The sequence below is a fragment of the Podarcis liolepis genome (genome assembly GCF_965112155.1).
Source record: "Podarcis liolepis genome assembly, chromosome: 1".
Taxonomy (NCBI): Eukaryota; Metazoa; Chordata; class Lepidosauria; order Squamata; family Lacertidae; genus Podarcis; species Podarcis liolepis.
Genome location: NC_139554.1, coordinates 54,791,825 through 54,800,022, shown reverse-complemented (window position 1 = coordinate 54,800,022; position 8,198 = coordinate 54,791,825). Strand labels below are relative to the sequence as shown.

Sequence of the window (8,198 nt, the reverse complement as noted above, 5' to 3'; positions counted from 1 at the left end):
AGTTTGTGCAATTATTTTTCTTCTTCTAAGATGAGCAGTTTGTACATGGAGTGATAATAACAGTAGGATATTGGGAGGATATTACCAAACCCTTTCTCTTCTCCTCTCCTCTTCCTGGAAATGTAGTCTGTGTGTAGATCCTTGTTGTGCCACTTCCAAAAATAACTGGTATCACACAAGTATCAGCAGTCAAATATGCAAACAACTCACACAAGAATAAAAAAAGGATACAGTCACCTGTTGGTTGTTGGCACATTCTACCTCTTGCATGGGCAGTTTTATTATGGGTGGGATGGCAAGTATGTATTGTGTGATGGGAGCCAAATTTCTACTCCCCCTTTTTTTCTCTTTCTCTGTCTCTCAGGTTATACCAGAGCCCTTGTTTACCAACTATAGAAAGAAGTTCCAAAAACCTGGTTATTGAAAGTATCTGGTTACCCTTTCAGTTTTCTGCTTAGACTGGTTGGGTTCTAGTTCAGGTTGAAGGTAAATGTAAGATGCTAGGTTTTGGTCCTGTCTGGGTTTCAGTTCAGATCCAATTTAGATGGTGCTTAAGGATACATTGAGACCAGCTTGCAGAGAGGAGCACCAAAGCAGAGTCTTGGATGAAGAAGACTTTGTTAAAGGGATTTGAATGAGGACAAGGAAGTGGTCTGATGGACAGGGGGAACCTATCCCAGACATAATGGCACAGAAGCAGGAGCAAGAGAAGGAGATCAAAGGCCATACAGAATGCAAGATTGCCCAGAATAGAGGATTCAGAGAACCAATGTTAGTGGAGACAAAAAAGGAAGTAGATGAGAACAGAGAGCTTCAAAGATAACGAAAAGTAAATCTTAAAAACAAAAGTGAAACCAGCTTATTCACCTAAACGTGCTGTACTCTTCAATATCAGCAGAAGGGTAGAAAAACAGTCTTTCCCCTCCATCCTTTGAAGTTACTGAGCCATAGAGCTCTGATCAACAGCTGCTACTAGCTGTCCACAGAATGCCTGCCATTGTTCCATTTCAATAACAGTACGAGTACTCATATCACAGAGAGGCATAGAACTCATCTCTCAATAAGAGCCTTGAAGGCCCCAGGGCAGTGTTGCTTTCATAAAAGGAATAGATTTGATTTACTCTGCTATTTTTAACAGAATTGAAAAGGAGCGGAGGGAGAGTGTCTCATCACTGTATCAGTCCTGACATGCTGACACCCCAAGCTTCATTCGATGAACAGCCCTCAGTCAGCTGGCGTATGTCAAGAAAGCATGCAGAGTGGGCACATTTACCTTCCACTCCCATCTATTTTGCCTAAACTAATATCATAGTTGTTGACACATCCTTATTGATTCAGACCCAGCTTGGTCTATGACAAGCTTCCTGTTGGTTGCCTGGTAACCAAAACAATCTTGCAAAGGTAGCCAGGAGCTGGCATTCCAATTCCAAAATGTAACTTTTAAACTTTTCTTAAATTAAGCATTTGATTGCTTTTGTGCAAATCACACTACTGGAATGTGTTTGTGGGGTACGTGTGTATTTGTGCATATTTCTTTTTAATGACTGGAAGAACGAAAAATATAATTCCCTTATAGGCACAGAGCAATGTACACAACTAGAGAAAGAGCATTTATGCCTATTTGTGCAATATTTATTAGGCAGAATTAATGTAATTTATCTCCACTAGCTCCCTCCCATAATTCCCCTGTGATTTTTGAGTTTAGTGAATGGTCCAAGTGTCACATTGCATTAGGGGGCCTCTTGTGTTATAATGGCTAGGAAAATAGCTATGAGGTTTCTTCTTAAAGTTTGTGTTAGGGGTTAGAAGTTTATTGTGCCTACACTTGTAGTTCATATGAAGGACATACATTTGTCAACTGCATGAGGGGAATGTATGGTCATTTCAGTACTTCCTACCCACCTCAACTTACCAGTAGTGGAGAAAGCTGGGAAAATGTTTTGAAGCCAAGGGTCCCAGTCCTCTCTAGGCAACCTCCCCAGATAAAAGAATGGATGAAAAGGCAATCAATGGCTACTAGCCATGATAGCTATGCTTTACCTCAACTGTCAGAGGCAGCATGCCTCTGAATACCAGTTGCTGAGGAATCACAGGTGACAGGAGAACTGTTGCATTTAGGGCCTGTTTTTACCCTTCCCATAGGCATTTGACTGGCTACTCTGAGAATAGGATATTGGACTAGATGAGCCACTGCTCTGATACAGCAGGCTTTTCTTATGTTCTTGTCCCTGGTCTATGCTCACAAGCTCATAGCGCTTGCAGAGCATACAGAAGTAAGGGTGAGGGCTGCCTCTGCTACTGTGATTCCTCTTTCCCCCTCCTTCATCCAGTCAGTCAGTGAATATAAGAAGGGGACTTGTCTGGAATACTCTCAGGTGAGCAGCAACAATTCAGTTGATGAAATGAGTAGTTCTCTATGAATAGGAAACCTAGAACCAGAGCAAGAGAGACCTGTAAGAAAATGTTGCAATGTGCTATGCTCCTGACTGGGGCACCAGCCATACAGGCTTCCATGATGCTCCGTTCTATCCCCCCCCCCCATTTTCTGTTTTCCTTTCCCTACAACAGTCAGCTAGCATTTTGTCATGACTAAGCATGCACATTCTATATTGGGCTTGTGTGTGTGCATTTGTGTGTTTGTACTTCAGCAAAATCTGAGGTTTTCCCAAGCCTGCTTCTACCCCCCTCTTCTGTGTAGATGGTGCCGTTCTGCCTTTCTAGGAATCAGCACTCAGACAATCAGTTCCCAATAAGTATTTAGGGTTGGCTTGAGAATAACATCTACTCTCAAAAGAACAGAATGTACTGAACCTGACTATTGATGTGATGAGACAGGATTGAATAGTAGGTTGCTCTAAAGTGGTTAAGCCTTGAACCTAATGAAAGTTGCTTGCCTTGGAAGCTACACTCTTTGTGCCCAATGTGGTACCAATACAAACTCTATTTGTAAAAGGCAGACTTTTTCAAACCACCAAAAGTTTCCAGAGGTATTTCTTCCAAAGGAAATCAACCCTGTAAATCAGGGGTCAGCAAAAATGTTTAGCCACGGGCCGGTCTACTGTCCCTCAGACCTTGTGGCAGGCCGCAGAAGTGGCATTGCGGGGGGGGGGGCTGGAAGAAGAGGCAAGGGGGACAAGTAGTCCTCCTCCTCACCCCTCAGCCCCAGCCCCAGCCCCAGCTGCTGTGCTTACCTTCCCAGGGGCTGCCATCACCACTACCACCATTGCTGCTGCTGCTGCTTCTCGTGGGTAGGCAGAGCAAGCTTTTCCACTCCGCTCTCTGGCCCACAGGAGCACCAGGGAAGTGACGGCAGAGGGAAGATAAGCAGCGCGAAAGGGCTGGCTCCAGAGAGGGGCTGCTTAAAATGGCGCTCAGCCAGCTCAGTCCAGCCCCCTTCCTCCTCTAGGCAGAGTGGGGAGAAGCCAGGAGGAGGGAGGGAGGAGGCGCCACTGCGGTGTCTGTGAGGGGGGGAAATGGAATGGTGCGGGGGGGGGGATGGCACAGCCCAAATGAACAGAATCCCCATGCCGATCCACAGACAGTCCGTAGGCTGGATCCTGAAGGCAATTGGGCTTGGTCTGGCCCGCAGGCCTTAGTTTGCCGACCCCTGCTATAAATGTTCTATGTATATGATTTTGTTGTTGTTGCTGCTGCTTTTCACAATAACATTCCAGGGTGGGTTAACATGATAGAATATAAAATTATAAAATCAGATAAAATTGTTACATTTCTACAACAGGGTCCAAGTGGGACAGAACAGTATAAATTCAGCAAAAGAGGTGGGTACCATAAAACAAAATATCTTGCCTCTCAAAGGTGAAGGTAAAGTGGTGTGCTTTCCAGCATAAGGCAAAATCTGTGCAGTGAAGAGATTTCCACTGTTCAGGAAAGGAAGAGCCAGACAAACTCATGGGTGGTATTCAACTAAAAAAAAAACGAGAGAGGGAGGACCCACCCCTGTGTGTATCCTGCACCTGCCCCCCAAATCTGTTCCAGAGGGTTGGGGAAAAAACCAGAACAGATTTCAGGCGTATTGGAGGTGGGGGTGGGAGTTGTGCATGTGGAAACTGAGGGACAATCATATGAAGAATCCATTCATAATCACTGGCTACTGTGACAAAACAAGGTCCTTATGGATAGCTATATAATTAATTTGCTCTAATGCTACTGGTCACAGAGAGTGTCACACTATGGACCAAATGCTGTTGTTTCTTCTAGCCTGGCATAATGAAATTTGCGGCAATGGGGAACTGAAGCTAACACAGGGCTTTCCCCAGTTTTTGCTCTTGTCATCACGTTTTGAAGGCACCTCCACTGCAAATCCTCTTTTAAAGGATACTCTCATGTTTCCTTTGCACCCACTGGCCATTATTACAAGTGCATAGACTGTATATTTATATTTAGTACCAGTTCTTAGAAAGTGACAAAAGGTTAAGTGCAGGTAAGAACGTATGGCACTGTTTGCTTAAAACAAACATCATCCATATGTAACACACTGGTCCATGCAGTGTTCTGTTCAAGTTTACTTTCCCAGGCATAATGATTAGGTCTAAGTTAAATGGCATCTTTGCAGGGACTAACACATTATGCTGCTAATAATATTAATCCATAGCACTCTGGAAGAATTAAGTATTGTTATTATCGTCACTGCCTGAATTTGCGAATTGTGTGTTTATTCACTAAAGAGACTAAGGATATTACCACCAGTTAACACAATATTCCACAGTCTTTCCATCAGACTGTTCTTCTACCTTATTTCAAGGGAGGTGACTCAGACATTTAAAATAGCAAGATGTGGGAGGTAGAAAGTTTTGCACCTCAGAGCTCATGGTAACTGTGGCCGAGACTCAACTAACCAAGTGCACTAGCAGAAGTCAGTGCAAGGATTCCCACTAGTGCAAAAGGATCCCCCCTCCCTGTGTAGCCCCTCCTCGCCCCCGGACCTGCTCTTTTGGGTCAAGCAAACCCATATACCAGTGTGTGGGAGGAGGAAAGGGAAGGTTGTTCCACCAGGCAAACAGAAATGCTTGCACTGACAGAATGATCAAATTAGTGCTGTGACAAAAGACCTATGCAACACCACTAGAAACACAGCTTATATCACAAATCTCAAAATGTGGGTCCACATCACTGTCTTTAGAACTATCAATGCTAATGTGAGGCCTTTGATAATGGAGGGCTTGGAGAAAGAGAGGCTTGCACAAATAGCAAATAGCTGAGGCTAATAGCAAGACCATGAAGAGCCAACAAATAATGACTGCTTTTTCAGAGCGCTTTGTTGCCCTCTGCTTTATCCCTGAGACACATACCAAGATGCTCAAATCCACTGTTGTTATTGGGCTGCAAGGACAAGGCAAACACAAGTAAGCAGTGGTGAGAGAAGAGGAAGAGGAAGAGGAAGAGGAAGAGGAAGAGGAAGAAGAAGAAGAGGAGGAGGAGGAGGAGGAGTTTGGGTTTGCTATCCCGCTTTATCACTACCTGAAGGAGTCTCAAAGCGGCTAACATTCTCCTTCCCCTTCCTTTCCCACAACAAACACTCTGTGAGGTGAGTGGGGCTGAGAGACTTCAGAGAAGTGTGACTAGCCCAAGGTCACCCAGCAGCTGCATGTGGAGGAGCAGAGACACGAACCCGGTTCCCCAGATTACGAGTCTACCGCTCTTAACCACTACACCACACAGGCACATCAGGGAATAAATCAAAGTCATACATCAGGGTTAGGATACATTTGTGTATCTTTTCCACTGCATGTCTTTCCTCCAAAGTTCTGGCACAACTAGTGGCAGGGCTCCAACAATGGAATGGCCACAGGGCAGATGTTCCAGAAAGTGATTGGGATCCAAAGGATCCTAAGCACTTCCCCTTTCTCTAACTGCTTCCAAAGGGAAGGAAAACATCAAAAGATAACAACAGGAAAACAAAAGAGGACTGGAGCCTTGTTCTTCTACACTGCCAGCTTGATCTGGCAAGGCATAGGATAAGGTGGTCAAACTTCCTTCATATTTCTACCACTTCTTTAGGATTTCAAGATAGTGGGTGATAAACTGTGGACTAATGGCTCCAACCCACTATATATGTGGTGTGTGTGTGTGGTATAATTTCTGTGACAGCGTTGTGGATTCTTGATGATCGCTCCATGTTGATTAATGCATTCCATGCACGGGGGAATTATCAGCAAGCATGGTTGTGCCTGGTGGATGGTGCTGGAATTTTGAAGGAATTTTGAAGGACGGTTGTCAAAGTTACTATGGTGACTTGTTTCTGCTGTCAATTACTAGCTATTCTGTTTAGCTTCTGAAAGCACATAGGAGGTCTACTGTTATGGCCATACAGTGCCGGCTGTGGGACTAGCCTGTTAATATGTTCAGTTTTAGGTGGGGGAAAATAGCAACAGCACACAAGTTGTTGACAGTTTTCAGATATTTTGATGTCTGAACAAACAGGAAACAGGGTGGTTCTCTAAACACCTGCTTCCTTCAGGCATTACACATGTAAAGAAGGAAAGTATGCAAAGAGAGGCTGTAGCACATGTTTTGTTAGGTTTTTTATATTCTGTTGGAAGCCGCCCAGAGTAACTAGGGCAACCCAGTCAGATGGGTGGGGTGTAAGTAATTCATCATCATCATCATCATCATCATCATCATCATCATGTGTTTCACATCACCCATAACAATGCACAGCTTCTCCTATTCCTTCTTGACATTTGAGGAAGTGGAGCCTTTCTACATGGATCTATCTGTAGATTTTCCCGGGTCCTGAAATTCTCTGCGATCAGGTTTGCAGGATATGGGAAAGCCTATGCATGTTAAAAGTCAATGCATTAAGGCCTCCTTGCCTCTGACATTCATTCTGACACATGGATGGCAAGGGAAGTCATGTGCTAGTGTTATGGAGTGGAGAGAAACTTGATTCCATTTCCATTTAAAGGCGTTTACACTTTCTGAAGTGAAATAAAAGCACAGCTTTCCTTTGAAATTCACACATCTCTGAATTTTGTAGTGCTGCTCACCATCCCCTATATTTGTACAAAAGTGCACATTAGTGTAAAATGTACACTAAAATGCATATGTTAGTGAACAATAACATTCAAAACTGTGTTGTATTAGGGGGAATCTTTTACAAAAATGTGTATATTCGGAGACGTTTACCGTTGAATTGGAAATAATTTTTTTAGAGGGGGAAAATTCAAACTGATTTGAAAATGTGGGGAACTGACATTTGAGAAACAGAGACAAACCAAAACTGACAGTTTTGTCCATCCCTAGCCAGGAGTGGAATCAGAGGGGCAGGTCTCCACAGACCAAGTTTACAGGAAAGTTATATGTGGAGGGGGGCTACCATTGTCTAAACTACTGCTTGAGGAAGCCAAAAATTTTTGTTGGTTTTTTTTTTTAGTCTTTTGAGATTTTTTTTTACAGCCTTCTGGCCTGTTCTGTTCTATCTGCCTTCTGTCTTACCTGTTCCCTGTTGGCCTTCTGGGAAAAGAGTAAGGCCAGTCTGTCACGGCAGCTAAAGGAGGCATGGTACAGTGGATCCTTCATTTTATCCAGCATTCTAAAATATTTTTGTTCAACTCATCCCTTATGGAGGGGAAATTGAATGCAGCTAACATTGAGCTTGCAGCAGGGCAACCTGGGAATAAGTTCCAAATGTTCCATATTACTAAGTGCTTAAATTTTTATTCATGGTCTTGGTCCACTGAACTAGTGGAGGTAATCAGAAAGAGACACGAGTCAGACCAAATATAATTAAAAAATTGAAATGATTTATTTAAATCAAAGCAAAAAATGATGAAAATATCAAAATTCTGCAATATCTAAAAGATAAGAGTAAAAAGAATGTACAAATTAACTATAAGAGAGCATTTCATAAATGTAATATGATATTCAACTGGCAAATAAAAATAGGTAACCAAATAGATACTGATAACGCATACTATTTCTAAGCTCTAAATTGTATTCTCTTAAACTTAAACTAGTTCAAAGCTTACTAAATTCCCAGCCTTATAGCAGTTTATACTAATGATTAATTTTGTAGCTGGGGTAGGCAATATTGGTCCAAGGAATTGACTTCTGTGCCCAAAGTGGGGAAATGATTCCAAGATCTAGTGTATAGAATCCAGACTGGTTCAAATGGGAAATAGGTTTAGGTAAAAGTACAGTGGTACCTCGGGTTACATACGCTTCGGGTTACATATGCT

General features: G+C 43.0%; 1 long non-coding RNA gene across 1 annotated transcript; it reads right to left on the bottom strand.

The window, feature by feature from the left end:
• Positions 1-240: 240 nt before the first annotated feature.
• Positions 241-1,355, bottom strand: LOC310693458. The gene is made up of 2 exons (XR_014519177.1): positions 868-1,355; positions 241-390 (listed from the first exon to the last, which is right to left on the bottom strand). It is a non-coding gene; the product is annotated as an uncharacterized lncRNA (long non-coding RNA).
• Between the last annotated feature and the right edge of the window lie 6,843 nt (positions 1,356-8,198).